The sequence below is a fragment of the Delphinus delphis genome, chromosome 1 (assembly GCF_949987515.2).
Source record: "Delphinus delphis chromosome 1, mDelDel1.2, whole genome shotgun sequence".
Classification (NCBI taxonomy): domain Eukaryota; kingdom Metazoa; phylum Chordata; class Mammalia; order Artiodactyla; family Delphinidae; genus Delphinus; species Delphinus delphis.
Genome location: NC_082683.1, coordinates 135682722 through 135699321, shown reverse-complemented (window position 1 = coordinate 135699321; position 16600 = coordinate 135682722). Strand labels below are relative to the sequence as shown.

The window sequence follows — 16600 nt, the reverse complement described above, 5'->3', positions numbered from 1 at the left end:
AGTACACGAGAGCTGAGGATATGATGACCACAAATACTGATCGATAATAAAAGTAATTATAGTTACCTTTACTGAATGCCTACTATCAGATATCGTTTTGAGTATTTTAAACACACTACTTTAACAGAGGCCCACAACTCTTTAATGTAAATATGATTTTCATTTTACCACTGAAGATCTGAAATTCAGAAAGGTTATTGAAGTATCATCTTGCCCAAGTATTGCTCATTCTGTAATCCACGCTTCTTTGAGAAAAAGACACATAGCCCACTATTTGGAGTGAAATCTTATTTTCTAAGATTTACCTCTAATTTTGGCCTCTCAATTTTCTGATACTCTTCCTTTCATTTCCAAAACTTTTCTAAACCATTAGATTTTTATATCAGGTGTGGTAACTAGCCTCTGAAATAACCCCCAATGATTCTTAACTCCTGGTAGTAATGCTCTTGTGCAATCCCCTCCCATACTAAATAGGACTGACCTCTATAACCAATAGAATATTGCATAAATGACCGAGTACTACTTCCAAGGCTAGGTCATAAAAGGCACTGTGGTTTTCATCTTATTCTCTTTTGGATTCCCCACTCTGGGGAAAGCCAGCCATGAAAAAACTGAAGCAGCCCTATGGAGAGGTCCAAGTGGTAAGGAACTGAGGCCTCCTGAAAAAAGCCAGCACAAATTTGTCAACCATTCGAGTGTGCCATTCTAGAATTGGATCCAGCCCCAGGCAAGCCTTGAGATGACTGCAGCCTTGACTGGCATCTTGACGACAACCTCACAAAATATCCTTAGCCAGAATCACCCAGTTAAGCTGTTTCCAAACTCTTTACACACAGCAAGAGTGTAAGACAATTAATGTTTCTTATTGGTTCAGCAGTTTTAGGTAGTTTGTTATAGAGCAACAGATAATTAATACATGAGGCTAGATTTGAAAAACATTTTTATATCACAGAATGTAATGTTATTAGATCATAACCAACATCTCTGGCTTGTCTTGATCAAAGTACCTAAAATTTTTATTCCTATAAAGATACAAAAACTATGGAAATGAAAACTATGACAATTTCAATTAAGTGATTTATTTAGCAATAACAAGCAAAACTGCATTCCCATAAGCCACAGCCACCAATACTGTAATTTAACTTATACCCTTGAATGCCCTTGAGAAGTCACATAGCTGCACTTCTGAGCTGGGACGGAATAAATCTGATAGATTAAATCAGCATCCTCCTTGTCTAAGGATCCTATTCTGACAATAAAATAAAGCTGATAACAAATGCTCTTTTATAACTAATTAAATCTGTATGGCTCATTCTTACATTTACTATGGTAACAACTGTAAATTCTCTGAGGGCAGAGAGCAGTCTCACTTCAATTCTTATGGGCCACAGCATCTAGCACAGTACAGGTTCAAAGTACATTTGTCAATTGCACAGACTTTGCAACACAAAGCCTAAATATCCAGGTCTTCCCTGGTGGCGCAGTGGTTGAGAGTCCGCCTGCCGAGGCAGGGGACACGGGTTCGTGCCCCGGTCCGGGAATATCCCACATGTCGCAGAGCGGCTGGGCCCGTGCGCCATGGCCCCTGAGCCTGCGCGTCCGGAGCCTGTGCTCCGCAACGGGAGAGGCCACAACGGTGAGAGGCCCGCGTAACGCAAAAAAAAAAAAAAAAAAAAAAAAAGCTTTATTTCAAAGCCTAAATATCCAAAATGAGCACATCAGTTAATTTTTTAAGTAACCATGTTATTTTTATTGAATTATTTTATAGCATTTCCAGTTTCATGAAATATCAAAATGCAAAGTCATTTCTTATTTTTCCTAATTTTCATTATCTTTTATTTCTACATAAGATTCAAACCTCTTTCATTTACTAGCCACAAGAAAAGTTCTTAGTGTGTTTGGCTTCCAGTCATCTTTAATATATAAGGTTTATACAGGTTGGTAAAACATGTCGAATTTTGACCAAATATAATAGTATGGCAACATAAAATTCTCACTCTGTTCTTAGTTTGCCTTTTATCTGAAAGAAAACAAAAAAAGGAACCCAAAGGTTCTGCAATACACCTGTACACTTATAAAAATGGTTTCTAATCCATCAGTCTCAGACCACTTCATAGCTCCAATTTCAATACTGTAAAACCTTATAAACTAGGTATTGTCTGTAGGCTAAATAATGTTTCCCACAAATACATTACTACTTGTCAAAATACATGAAGGTATTTGTACTTAATAAAATACTACCATATTTCATCGAGTCTAAGATACCGTCAATTGTTAAGACACACCATTAATTTATGTATCACTGCACCATTATTTTACCTACCATTAAGAAAGAAAAACATTACCAATTAACTATGTGACATCTGTAAAATGAATCTCAATTTCAAAGGCGTAGGAATGTGGAACAAGGAATGTGCATCTTAGAATCTACAAAATGCAGTAATTCATTTGGTCAAAATGTGGTTTCTCAAGCAATGGATTCTAAAAGTCCAGCTACCATCATTTGGTTTCCAAGAAATTTCATGATGTTGAAGTAGTCTTGTTATACTAAAAGATTGAGTACCAACACCCTAAAATAAACGTCTGCTGAATAAATGAATAAAAGTTACTCCTATGGCTTATTTTTAATGAAGACAGAAATTAACAGCTATACTTTATTGAAAAGCATCTTCTATAGGTCAGGCCCTTGCTGGCACTTTCATATATTATTATAGCTAATTCTCATAATAATCTTGAAAGGTAAATATTATCCCCATTTTGCATGCAAGAAAATTGAGGTTCAGAGAAATAAAATAACTGTTTAAAAGTCCACAGCCAATAAATGAGGGAAATGCAATTAAAGCAAAAAATTTAGATAAAATTAAAGCTACTTTCTCTACTGCCTTCAAGATGAATGGATCCCATATATCCTGCAAAGAATCTTACTTTATCCTACTCATTCCTAAAGGTTCTATCCTATTTTCCTCACTCTGTTAACAGACAAATTTCTCAAATGAAAAGTACACATATGTTGTCTCAATGACTTTAACCTCTTAAAACCTGGAATAAAGTTAGCAGAAGACAATTTACGTTCAGAATTCACTAATGAGCAAGGTTTATCAAATCCAAAGGCCTATCCTTAATCCTCATTCTCATGAACCTGTCTACAAAGTATGTTACTGCTGATAGTCCATTTACCCTTAAGACCCTTAACTCCTATGACGTTTTTTCCAAGATTTCCTCTATGTCTCTATTTTTCTGCATTACATACTTTCCCTTAGTGAATTAATTCTTTAATTACTATCTCAATTGTAATAAATCTTATCTTTGATACAATTTTTCAAATTCCAGCTAGTACTTATCTCTACATATAGACATTTTGTGTATGAAATCAGCATACTTAAGATCTAATTTCATGAATTTACCACCCCCATAAGTAGCTCTCCTCTACCAGTTTCCCTAGGTTTAAACCATTATATCTATATTAAATTCTTCCCTCCTTCAACCCCTATATCTGGCAACTCATCCAACTTCTGTTATTTAAAGTATAAATATCAAAGCACCTACATAAATCACTGTGCTAAGCAATAAAAAGAGATACGTTAAAACATGTTTAATAGGGACTTCCCTGGTGGTCCAGTGCTTAAGACTCCATACTCCCAATGCAGGGGGCACAGGTTTGATCCCTGGTCAGGGAACTAAGATACCACATGCCACACGGCGCAGCCAATAAAAAAAAAAAGTTTAATGGTATTACTTTACCTTTACCAATAATATCTTTATTTAATTTCAAATACTAATGAGAAAAAAAGAGATCTACCTACTAAAATATTGTGTATGCTTGCAATTACACAACTTGGAAGGGAGGTGTTGCTTTTTTTTTTTGAATTTTTGAATTTTATTTTATTTATTTTTTTATACAGCAGGTTCTTATTAGTTATCCATTTTATACATATTAGTGTATATAGGTCAATTCCAAGAAGGCAGATGTTACTTTAATAGGATACTATGTGTTTAACAGGGCAGGTTCACAAAATATGCATTAAATTATTATTATTAATTATTGATATCATTGCTAAAATTTTTTAAACATAAAGTTGTTTAAACAATGTTTTAGGGCTTCCCTGGTGACACAGTGGTTAAGAATCCACCTGCCAATGCAGGGGACACGGGTTCGAGCCCTGGTCTGGGAAGATCCCACATACCGCGGAGCAACTAAGCCCGTGTGCCACAACTACTGAGCCTGCACTCTAGAGCCCGCGAGCCACAACTACTGAAGCCCGCGCTCCACAAGAGAAGCCACTGCAATGAGAAGACCCCGCACCACAATGAAGAGTAGCCCCCGCTCGCCACAACTAGAGAGAGCCCACGCACAGCAACAAAGACCCAGTGCAGCCAAAAATAAATAAATAAAACAAATTTATTTAAAATAAACACAAACAAAAAAATGGTTTAATAAGTTTTCCTTACATAAAACCTATCATATTAAATAACACTGTCTCTAAAATGGAAGTAAGAAAGGTCAAGGAGGAATTTCAAAATTCTGCATTTGATAGTAATTTCTTTCCCTAAAACATTTTCTTCTCTAATACATTATGCTTACAAATCAATTCAGAAATTCTAATAAGGCTGTACAACAAAAGTGCAAAAGAAAAAGGAAAAAGTTACCAATTTTCTTCCCAGTTTTTCATCTCTACCGAAACCAAAGAAACTTTCAAAAATGTATACATTAACCTTTTTTTTCTTTCATAAATAACCATTAACAAGTAGTAACATAAACTTTCTGTTCTATGAAATCCTGACCATGTAACACCATGTTAAGAATCCAGGTTCTGGGGCTTCCGTGGTGGCGCAGTGGTTAAGAATCTGCCTGCTAATGCAGGGGACAAAGGCTCGAGCCCTTGTCTGGAAGATCCCACATGCTGCGGAGCAGCTAAGCCCGTGCACCACAACGACTGAGCCTGCGCTCTAGAACCCACGAGCCACAACTACGGAAGCCCACACACCTAGAGCTCGTGCTCCACAACAAGAGAAGCCACCGCAATGAGAACCCCAAGCACCTCAACAAAGAGTAGCCCCTGCTCACTGAAACTAGAGAAAGCCCGCACTCAGCAATGAAGACCCAACACAGCCAAAAATAAATAAGTAAATAAACTTACAAAAAAGAATCCAGGTTCTGAAATAAGACAAACCTGTGTCTGAATTCTGGTTTTAACCATTCACTACCTATGTGACCTTGGGCAGTCTACTCAATCCAAGGCTCAGCGACTTCTTAAAACAGGGATAACAAAACCTACCTTAGAGGGTAAGGATTAAATGTAAAATGCCTGGCACAATGGAAACACTCAATAAATATTGGCTGTTATTATCATCATCATTGTTTTATTATTTTTTTAAAAAAAGGAAGGGGACACTCATGAATACTTAACGAATTGGTTTAATACATATTCTAATCTCCTCTAGTCAGATGTGCCCTGACTTTGGCTTGGCAGCGTAAGAGATGGGGAGATGGGGGGCAGGGAGGAGGGGAGGTGCTCTTCATGTACATGTAACCTGTGTTAACATTCAAACAGATATGCTACAGAGAAATGCCCAAATGATTTTTCAACTTTCCTGAGTCTTGCTCTCATCTCTACCTAACTCCTCAAGCCTTACCATAATTCCTCAGTCCTGTCTCCTCACCTACAATAGGTTTCTACCTAGATGGGGCAATGGTTAATTTTCTGTAGTTGAGTAAACAACATTTTTAAGGTTTGAGTCTCTTAACTTACTTAGTCTTTTAATTGACACACACACGAACTATTTGAGGTCGTTAATGTGAACTAATGGATTAGGTTCAGATAAATGTTATTAACAGAGTATTTAAGTAATCATTAACAAGAACATTTAAATTTATATGGGTTCTTACAAAGAAAATTTACTCTTAAAATTAAAAGTAAAGAAATGTTTATATGGCAGTGATAAGCCTCAGCAAGGTATAGCAGTGAGCAGGAGGTCAATACTTTTATTCCAGGCTCTCCTATCAGCTAGTTGTGAGACTGACCACATATCTTGGCCTTTCTGTCCTCGATTTATTCATCTGTGAAACAGAGGGCTTGAGAAGGTCTTTTTCAACTCTAAAACTAATTCTAGTATTAAAAATTAAATTTCCATTACAGAAGTGAAAAGAACTAAAACTAGACAGTCTCTGAAAACTCAAAGGATTCACTTAAGCTATTCAACCATACTTAGGAATGCACATGTGAATTTCACCCCAATTTTTAAAAAAGAAAAGAATATGAAGGCACAGTCTATAACTGAAATGAATGCAAGTTACAAGTAACCAAGGAGAACTAATTTATTTCAAAACCATATAATTGTTCCCACCTGAATTTCTTACTGTATATAAAAAAGGACAATTTATTAATAAAAATATCACAGATAACAGGAGTAATACCTAAAATCAACAAAGCCATTTTCCAAGAAAATATGAACTGGACAAGCCCAGAGGGACAAAATTTGAGGCTCAGTTTCCCTCACACAGGTACTGTTAACCTAGCATTAACTAAATAATTTTAATAGCAAATATAGGCATAGGCATTGTCTAAGCACTTTTCATATTTTAATTCATATAATCCTCACAAAAGTCCTGTAACTAGAGTGAAGTAAGTCAGAAAGAGAAAAACAAATACCATATGCTAACACATATATATGGAATAAAAAAAAAATGGTTCTGAAGAACGTAGGGGCAGGACAGGAATAAAGACGCAGACTTAGAGAATGGACTTGAGGACATGGGGAGGGGGAAGGGTAAGCTGGGACAAAGTGAGAGAGTGGCATGGACATATATACTCTACCAAATGTAAAACAGATAGCTAGTGGGAAGCAGCCACATAGCCCAGGGAGATCAGCTCAGTGCTTTGTGACCACCTAGAGGGGTGGGATAGAGAGGGTGGGAGGGAGGCTCAAGAGGGAGGGGATATGGGGATATATGTATACGTATAGCTGATTCACTTTGTTATACAGCAGAAACTAACACAACATTGTAAAGCAATTATACTCCAATAAAGATGTTTTTAAAAAGTCCTGTAACTACTATTACTGTCCCGATTATACAAATAAGGAAACTGCAGCACAGAGAGGTAGAATGACTTGCCTGAGGTCACTCAACTAGTAAACTGTCCAGATGGAATATGAACCTAGGCAGTCTGGCTTCAGAGTTTCTTCTCTGTACGCGTTATTGACATATAAGCATATGATGCAAAATAGTTAAACAATAAAATGAATCAGGGTGATTGTGTTCACTCAGCCACTAACCAAGCCATGTGTCCCTGAATCACAACCTCTCTGGACCTCATTTCCCACTCAAGTAAAAAAGGGAATTGGACTTAATTAGTATCTGAAATTCCTTACAGGCCTAACGTTCCATGATCTATGGAAGAATCTAAAAGCCAAAAGCCATGACTGTGGCATAGCAACAGCTATATCCGCTGTTCTTTATCTTCCTCTTCTTACACTTATCATTATATCTCATTATTTTTTTCTTATGGCTCATCTTTATAAAGTCCTCTATTTAACAGCTGCCTACCTCATAATAGTTACACTGATAATCTTGAGGAAAAAATAAATTAACACAGGTGAACTCTGACCTCCAGACCATACTCTACTACCTCCAAACCATGCAGACTGAGACCTGGGACTAAAAATAGACCAGCCATTACTTCAGCAGGTGCTGGAGAACAGGTAAGACTACGCCTAAATGTACTTACGTATAAATGGATGGATTTATTTATTTTTCATAAAGCAGTATGATGTAGGAATTAAAAGCAGGGGCTCTTTCAGTCTCATCTCTGCTAACCACAATTAGCAGTTTCAACATAATCAGTTACTTAATGGCTCTAAGACTCAGGTTCCCCATCTACAAACATAACTAACATAACAACCTACCTAAACAGCTTACTATAAAGAGAAAACGTTTTTAAAGTAATGTCACAGTGACTGACAAAATAAGCACTCAAAAAATAACAGCTGATGGGGATTCCCTGGTGGCGCAGTGGTTGGGAGTCCGCCTGCCGATGCAGGGGACACGGGTTCGTGCCCCGGTCTGGGAGGATCCCACGTGCCGTGCGGCGGCTGGGTCCGTGAGCCTTGGCCGCTGGGCCTGCGCGTCCGGAGCCTGTGCTCCGCAACGGGAGAGGCCGAAGCGGTGAGAGGCCCGCATACCACAAAAATAAAAATAAAATAAAATAAATAACAGCTGTTGTTCCTGCTACTGCTACTGTTACTGGCACTGTTACTGCCACCACTGTTATTTACAATTCGCATATAAAAAAGCAAGAGTTCCAAAGTGTGACAAATTTGATTTCAAATTCTGGCTCTACTACTTACTAGATGTGTGGCATGAACAAATTGACTAGTCTCTCTAAGCCTGGGTTTCCTCATCAGTAAAATGGAGATAATAAATCATCTATCTCACAAAACTGTTGTGAAGATTAAATGAAGTAACATACTGATGACACCTGGTTCCTAACTGGTCAATAAATGTTAATTCCTTTCTCCTTAATGACAAAAGGACCACATTTCCACTAGTTCAATTCAAAGAAGAGAGAATGAAAGTGGGAATCTCAGGAAAGACAACTTTCTTTTCTCTATCATCCTGTGCAGGTGGGATACACCAGAGAATCCTCACTTACGGGATTTCCTTTATCCTCTTATGTGCTTCCTAAGACTAGAGAGCTTTTTCTCAGGCCATCTCCAAACATTCTGAAAGGAGTCCTGTGCTCTAAGGCAGCAACTCTCAGAAACCCTTTCAGGGGAGCCAAAAGGTCAAAACTATTTTCATAATAATACTACAACTTCATGTGCTTTTTTCACTCTCATTCTTTCATGAGTACACAGTGGAGTTTTCCAGAGGCTAAATGAAACGTGATGTCATGTCTCTGATGGCTAGTAGAGGTGTGCTTGTATACTCTTGTGTTTCAGACATTTCTTAGTTTTAATTTCTAATGTAGCATATTATCAATAGACATTGAAATCCTCAATAATTTTTAAGAGTTTCAAATGGTCCCAAGACCAAAGAGTTAAAGGACTTCTCTTAGGTATAGAAAAAGCACACAAAGCACTTGGATTACTGTGAATTACAACTTTACCAATTTAGCTTAAATAAGTAATTCACACAATAATCTAAAAGCTTCTCATTTTCCTGTATGATTACATTTCACCCTTCAATCTTCAAAAAAATCACTTGTTCACTAATTATTTATGACTATTCAGTGACAGAACTGGGTCTAAGGACTTACATCTCCTTATTCATGGTCTACAGTCTTTCCAAATACTGCAGGTCATCTTCAATAAGCAATGACTATGTTTTCTTAATCAACATACTGTCCCTCCTGTTACAGACAATATGAAAATTGTAAGTTATGCTTACAGCAGGTTAATTAAACTTTCCTCTGACCTATAATAAACAACTTTTTAAGGATTTTCTGATCAGTCCCCATAGATACCACACCTGCCTAGTGATGGGAAGAAACAGGTAACCAAATTTCTTCCTATAAAGAAATTAAATTTAAAGGCATATAACATAAAACGTTTGAAAAGCCAGGGAGAATTCATCCATATTATGAATCCATATTATTTACACAAGTGATCCAAATTTCACCATGTTCCAAGTCCACAATCTACAATTTTCCCTTTCTACACCATTTTTAATTTTGAAAGCACTATGCTGACTAAAATATAAAACCAAACACACACATACACACACACACACAGGAATACTGTTTATTGGGACTTCCCTGGTGGCGCAGTGGATAAGAATCTGCCTGCCAATGCAAGGGACACGGGTTTGATCCCTGGTCCAGGAAGATCCCACATGCCACGGAACAAGTAAGCCCGTGCACCACAACTACTGAGTCTGCACTCTAGAGCCCGCAAGCCACAACTACTGAGTCCATGTGCCACAACTACTGAAGCCCACACACCTAGAGCCCACACTCCACAACAAGAGAAGCCACCACAATGAGAAGCCCGCACAATGAAGAGTAGCCCCCGCTCACCGCAACTAGAGAAATCGCACGCAGCAACGAAGACCCAATGCAGCCAAAAATAAATAAATAAATAAATTTATAAAAAATAAAATACTCCTTTTTGTTTTTTTCTATTTTTAAGACAACAAAAGAGCTAGAATTTAATGACAAATCTATCAGCCTATAGGACATAATAGAGCCCCTATAAATATTTGTTGAATGAATGAATAATTTTTTTAGGCATTTGTTCACGAACATTGTCTACTTGGCTTCTTTTAAAGATTTTTTTTTTTAAATGTGGACCGTTTTTTTAAAGTCTTTATCGAATTCGTTACAATACTGCTTCTGTTTTATGTTTTTGTTTTTTGGCCACGAGGCATGTGGGACCTTAGCTCCCTGACCAGGGAGCTAAGCTCCCTGACCTTAGCTCCCTGACCACCCCCTGCACTGGAAGGTGAAGTCTCAACCACTGGACCGCAAGGGAAGGCCCTACTTGGCTTCTTTTAGCATTTACTAGGTAAGGGGAAGAACTGAAAAGGAAAATACAACTGGGCAAGAATCCTAGTGAATTCTGACAATCTCTCAATCCCAAAGGCCAATTAAATACCAAGCAACCCACAAACCACCTGCAGTTAAGCTATACAACTTGAGAAAAATCTTCCAAACTATTTTTATGTCATATCACTATTAAAAAAAAAAGAGGGGCTTCCCTGGTGGCGCAGTGGTTGAGAGTCCGCCTGCCGATGCAGGGGACACGGGTTTGTGCCCTGGTCCGGGAGGATCCCGCATGCCGCGGAGCAGCTGGGCCCGTGAGCCAAGGCCGCTGGGCCTGCGCATCTGGAGCCTGTGCTCCGCAACAGGAGAGGCCATAGCAGTGAGAGGCCCGCATACCGCCAAAAAAAAAAAAAAAAAAAGTTTACTATGCGCCTCCAATATATGTACCTTTGTTTATAAATTATCTCCTTCTACAACTGTGTACATTATAAAACTCAGAACTTTTTTAAGAGGAAGTTTTAAAAGATGAGACAATAATAAAATAAATAATTTAAACTTTCATTTGTGAATAATGTGAAAATATTTTTAATTTCTCTTAAGAAATTATCAATAACAATACTTTTAAAGAACAACCTAACAGAAAAAGTTCATTACTTTTTAAAATCTTAGTTTTTAGTATCTCAAAGGCCTAGTTCAAACTTCAGGATTCACTTAATTTTGAAACTTGATTATAATGGCTATAAGCTGGAAAACAGACCTCACAAAGGCAGAAAACTCTAACACATAACATACATTTAGGGTGTTCACTGTGGATGACAAAGGATGTAAAATCTTATTTCAAAGAATTATCTTAATTATTTTGAAACTTTTTGGCAAACGTCTTGTCAGGTCTATTAAAGTACCATTGTTTTTTCTGTAATTTGGTTGACAAAAAGCTAGTACTAGAAGTAGAATTGTCAGCTCTGCCATTTTCTTGTTGTTCACATGTGCTTGCATTATGCTGTTATGGCTGGTACTGCTGTTGAGGCTTCTTTACAAGAGTCTTTTTAAGTCACATCCATTTTATAAGAGTTAGTTTAGTCAAAACTAAATAATATCCATAAATTCATCTTAACTATGCACCCATAAACTGGATTAATTGCTATTTGCTGAAAGTGAACAAACAAGTGAGAAAACTATTAGCAATTCTTGTCTCTCTTTCCCTCAGACTACCTCCTAAACAAGGTCATTGCATCAATCCACTTATTCAATATAAGTAAAATTTCATTTCTTCTTGTCATATGCATAAAAATGAATATAATTAAGCCTTCTAAAACTACCTTCTCTTACTCCATGGGAGTGTTGGGTACTCTCCTTCGGGGGCTATGATGCAAATATACTTGCAACATCCAGCCAGCACAACTCAATCAGTCTCAAATGCTTTTCAGATTAGAATTGGATTTGAAGTCAGGACTGATTTTCCATGGTCACCTTGGGTCAAATAAGAGTCTTATGTTCTTATGATCTGGGCCTTCACTCAAAAACTGATCCAAAACCAACCTTCAGGGATGGATGGACAAGTGTAATCTTTCCAGGACACTTAACCTAATGTACTTCATTATACAAAGATAATAAAGAACAGTAATAACTTCCTGTTTTATACAACATTCATTCACTCACTTAAGAAACATTTGTATATGCCAGGCATCTTACTGCCATACTCATTTACAAATGTTATTTTAAATATGCTATATTGTACTTTCATTTGCCGAAGTGCCTAAAAGAAGAAGTGTGGTTTGTGCCCCATCGGGTGGCCAAACTGGAAATTTCAAACAAGTTCCAGCAAGGCAAGTTAACCGTAACTAATCAACATAATACCTTTGGGAAATTGAAGCCTGCAACACAAGTGTTCTCATGGGAGAGTTCTATAAATGAAAATCACAATAATGTTATGGCAGTGTTTCCTTACACTTGAAAATAAGGGATATGCAGTTTATGGAAAATCCCTTCCCAAATCTTGCAACAAAAAATTAAACTATGACCATCACTTTTTACCTAAGTTAAATAAAAGCTTCACTGGGTCAGCTTTCCAGTCACAGATTAAAATATCATTTAAATTATTTGAAAGGAGACTATTAATTTAAAAGGATGATATTAATAGTAATGCTTTAAGTTCTGTCCTCTTCATATGTAAAACATAATGAAACCATAAAAATGTACAGAAATTTGGAGCTATATGGGTCCTTAGAAAATAGAGGGCTGTGAGCTTAGAAACCATCAAGTCCAATTCTCTCACTTTACAGATGAAGAACCTAAAGCCCAGAAAGAGGAAGTGATTTCGTCAGGGTCACACAGTCTGGGTGACCTGACTCCCAATGCTTACACATCTGTGCTCAAGAGACTAGCTATCTATATATGATCCTGGACAAATAAATAACTTAACCTTTCTGGACCTTAGTTTCCTTGCCTGGAAAAAAAACAAGGAGGCAGATAATCTCTCAATTCCCTTTTAACTCTAAAGTCCTGAAATTTAGATACCTCATTATTTTAGTACCTTACAAAACTACAGCGTACACTGAAAAAACAATTCCTGGTTCCTGAGAAACCAAAGCAGCACAGGACCCTAGGGAAGAAAATACAAGTCAGCAGCCTAAGGCACCAAATATATTTGCTTCTTTTGCTAATATTCTGTAAAATATTAACATGGTCATACTAGCCTATTTGGTTGAAACTGGTCTAAATTAATTTTGATTAATCAATTACAGAACTCTAAAATATACAATCACTGATACTAAATTTTAAAAAGTACTCTTTGGGGCTTCCCTGGTGGCGCAGTGGTTAAGAATCCGCCTGCCAACGCAGGGGACATGGGTTCGAGCCCTGGTCCAGGAAGATCCCACATGCTGTGGAGCAACTAAGCCCGTGCGCCACAGCTACTGAGCCTGTGCTCAGTAGACCGCGAGCCACAACTACTTAAGTCTGCGTGCCTAGAGACTGTGCTCTGCAACAAGAGAAGCCACTGCAATGAGAAGCCCACACACCGCGACAAAGAGTAGCCCCCACTCATGGCAACCAGAGAAAGCCCGCATGCAGCAACAAAGACCCAACGCAGCCAAAAATAAATAAATTAAAAGAAAAAAAGTACTCTTATAAAGCTTTATTGATGTCTTATCTTATATGCCAAGATTTACACTCAAATAGATTATTGGAAACAGGGATAGTAGTCTCTTCCCATTTGTGTTTGTTGTTTGTAAAAACTATTCACAAATGGATCAAACTGATTTTCTTTATATGGTTTCTCCATGTTGCTCTATTCTTTTATGCTCTGTTATTCTGCCTATGAAGACCAAGTCTGTGAACGCCACAATTCATTTTTAAATTAGAAACTGATAATTTTCAGGATATTGATGGATCACTAACAATAATTTTAACAATCCAAAAAACGAAATCCATTAAAAGTTAAATCAAAAACCTATGGGGGTGGGCTTCCCTGGTGGCGCAGTGGTTGAGAGTCCGCCTACTGATGCAGGGGACACGGGTTCGTGCCCCGGTCCGGGAGGATCCCACATGCCGCGGGGCGGCTGGGCCCGTGAGACATGGCCGCTGGGCCTGCGCATCCAGAGCCTGTGCTCCGCGGCGGGAGAGGCCACAGCAGTGAGAGGCCCACGTACCGCAAAAAACAAAAACAAAAACAAAAACCCTATGAACTGGGACTTCCCTGGTAGTGCAGTGGTTAAGAATCCGCCTGCCAATGCAGGGGACACGGGTTCAAGCCCTGGTCTGGGAAGATCCCACATGCCGCGGAGCAACTGAGGCCGTGCGCCGCAACTGCGGAGTCTTTTCTCTGGAGCCCGCAATCCACAACTACTGAGGGCACGTGCCTGGAGCCCGTGCTCCGCAACAAGAGAAGCCACCACAATGAAAGGCTCACGCACTGCAACGAAGCTGCACGTCGCAGCTAGAGAGAGCCCGCACACAGAGGCGAAGACCCAGCGCAGCCACTAAATAAATTAAATTAATTTTAAAAAATACAAAAAACCTATGAACTACAACAGAACTTGAAAAGCTCTGGCCCTATATTCTTATTTTATGAAAGAGGAAAGAACCCTGGAAAGGCAAAAAGACTGTCCCCATGGCCTCATGATGAACGTGTATAAGAACTAGCACTTATTGTATGACCGTGTGTACACAATAATACATATAATCGGAGATGTAAAACAACATTTTCAGCTTCAACCTAATTCTCTGCTTATTTCAAGTAAAATTTAATATAGCAAAATGACATAAAACCAAAGAAGCTGAACAGTTCATAGTCGTTCACAGCACTAGAAAGCAGCCTACACAAGAAATCAGGAGTAATACACCCAAATTTCATCACCAGTACTTGAAAAACAAATTCAAGTGTCTGGTCTACTAAGTGTTTCAAGAGCATCATCTTCACATATGAGAAACATGTTACTGCACTATGAGAAGGTTCTTTTCTCTAGCAAATGCTAACATCTTTTATGATGTCCTTTTTTCCCCAAAGTTTTAAGCTGCCAAAATTCCTAGACTCTAAAGACGCTTATTTATGCCCCTTTAACTATTTTTAAAGGAACAGCACCAGCTCTTGAGAAATAGTATACAACACACAGACCCCAACCCTATAAAAAATGTCTTTAATGGCTCCAATTCACAAAGAAAAGTGCTCCTTATTAGTTTTGCCTACCAAACAATGAGCTTTTCCACAACAGGAGTCACATAGTAGGGACCCTCTGCAGAATAAAATTTCAACAGTTAATGAATTTTTCAAAAAATAATTTCTAATTGGCCTAGGAAAGATAACGCAGTCACACATATGAAATGTGTTCCTCTCCTCTCTGACCAAACTAAAGTAACCATTTAGGACTAATGTCCAAATGGAGTATGTGAATGAAGAGTCCCAGAATGACTCCAGCCACAAAGCTGACATTATAAATCAAGAGGTAATTTCATCTTCAAACTGAATCTTATGCTTCTCCTTCCAGCCCCAGAAACTGTATTCCAGATTAATACAATTCTATGAAACAGTTAAGTGCTGTAATACTTAAAATGAATCATAGCATACAATCAGCCACTATTACTTCTCCCCAAATGAAGCATTCCATACTATATAACAAGTATAAGATGTTGCTTCAGCATGCTGTGTTCTATGAAGAACTAGCAGTGGTGCTGAAAATTACTACTAGAAAGATGAAAGACCAATACCTTCCTTTCAATAAAAACCATCATCTGGACTCTAGCCAAGGTTTTAAAACTGACCAAATGTTATTAGAAACAATAAATCAAAAACTCTACAGGCTGAAAAGCTAATCCCTTATTTCATTCTTACAAAATGTAGCCACAAAACACTACAAGAAAATTAAGTTTAAAGAAAGCATTCATAATTTTAGGCCTTTCACTTCTGGCAATACTCAAATACTGTATGTTACAATGTGAATTTATTTTACAATCTTCAAGGTTGTTTAACCTACTTACATCCCTTTCCTTTTCTTCAATTATTACAACTGTTATACGAATAAATAAACCCGCGTTGTTGCCTAAACATCCTATCAATGAACTTAAAACAGAAATTAAATAGAAAATCGAAATATCTCAATTTATAAAACCTAGCTAGAATATTTGTGTTCATATTGATTTTATACTCTTTGTTCCTGCACATAACATAGATGTGAATTCCTGGAGGTTACAGATTAAGTCTTTCTCTATCCAGGAGCTGAACTGCCAGCCACTGAGAATAACCTATTGCAATGCTTAAAGCCCTTCAGGTATCTTGGCTTCTGAAAATATAAATGAGCTCGTTATCTTCACTTTTCTTTTTATTAGTGTAAGGTTCCTTATCACTATCTATTAAATACCCTTCAGGAGCAGTTATCACAGAAATTAAGGGTGAGGAGGGCCATGATTTCTGTAATAACACAGGTATGTTTTCAAAGTACATTGTTTACAAGATGGTACTTTTCTCCCTAGCTAACAAAAATTTTAGGAAAGAAAACCTTAAAATTTTAATAATTCCCTTCTCTTTCTTCCTTCCTCTTCCCCTTCACTCCATTCCAAAACAACAGAAGAGCCAAAACCAAAGATATGATTACTTTATATACTTCATTAAATTAGTGAAAAAA

General features: G+C 37.7%; 1 protein-coding gene across 1 annotated transcript in view; it reads right to left on the bottom strand.

Annotated features, from left to right (window-relative positions):
• Positions 1-16600, bottom strand: part of XPR1 (xenotropic and polytropic retrovirus receptor 1) — a 199241-nt gene that overhangs the window by 181736 nt on the left and 905 nt on the right. The gene's annotated exons all lie outside the window — the stretch shown is intronic.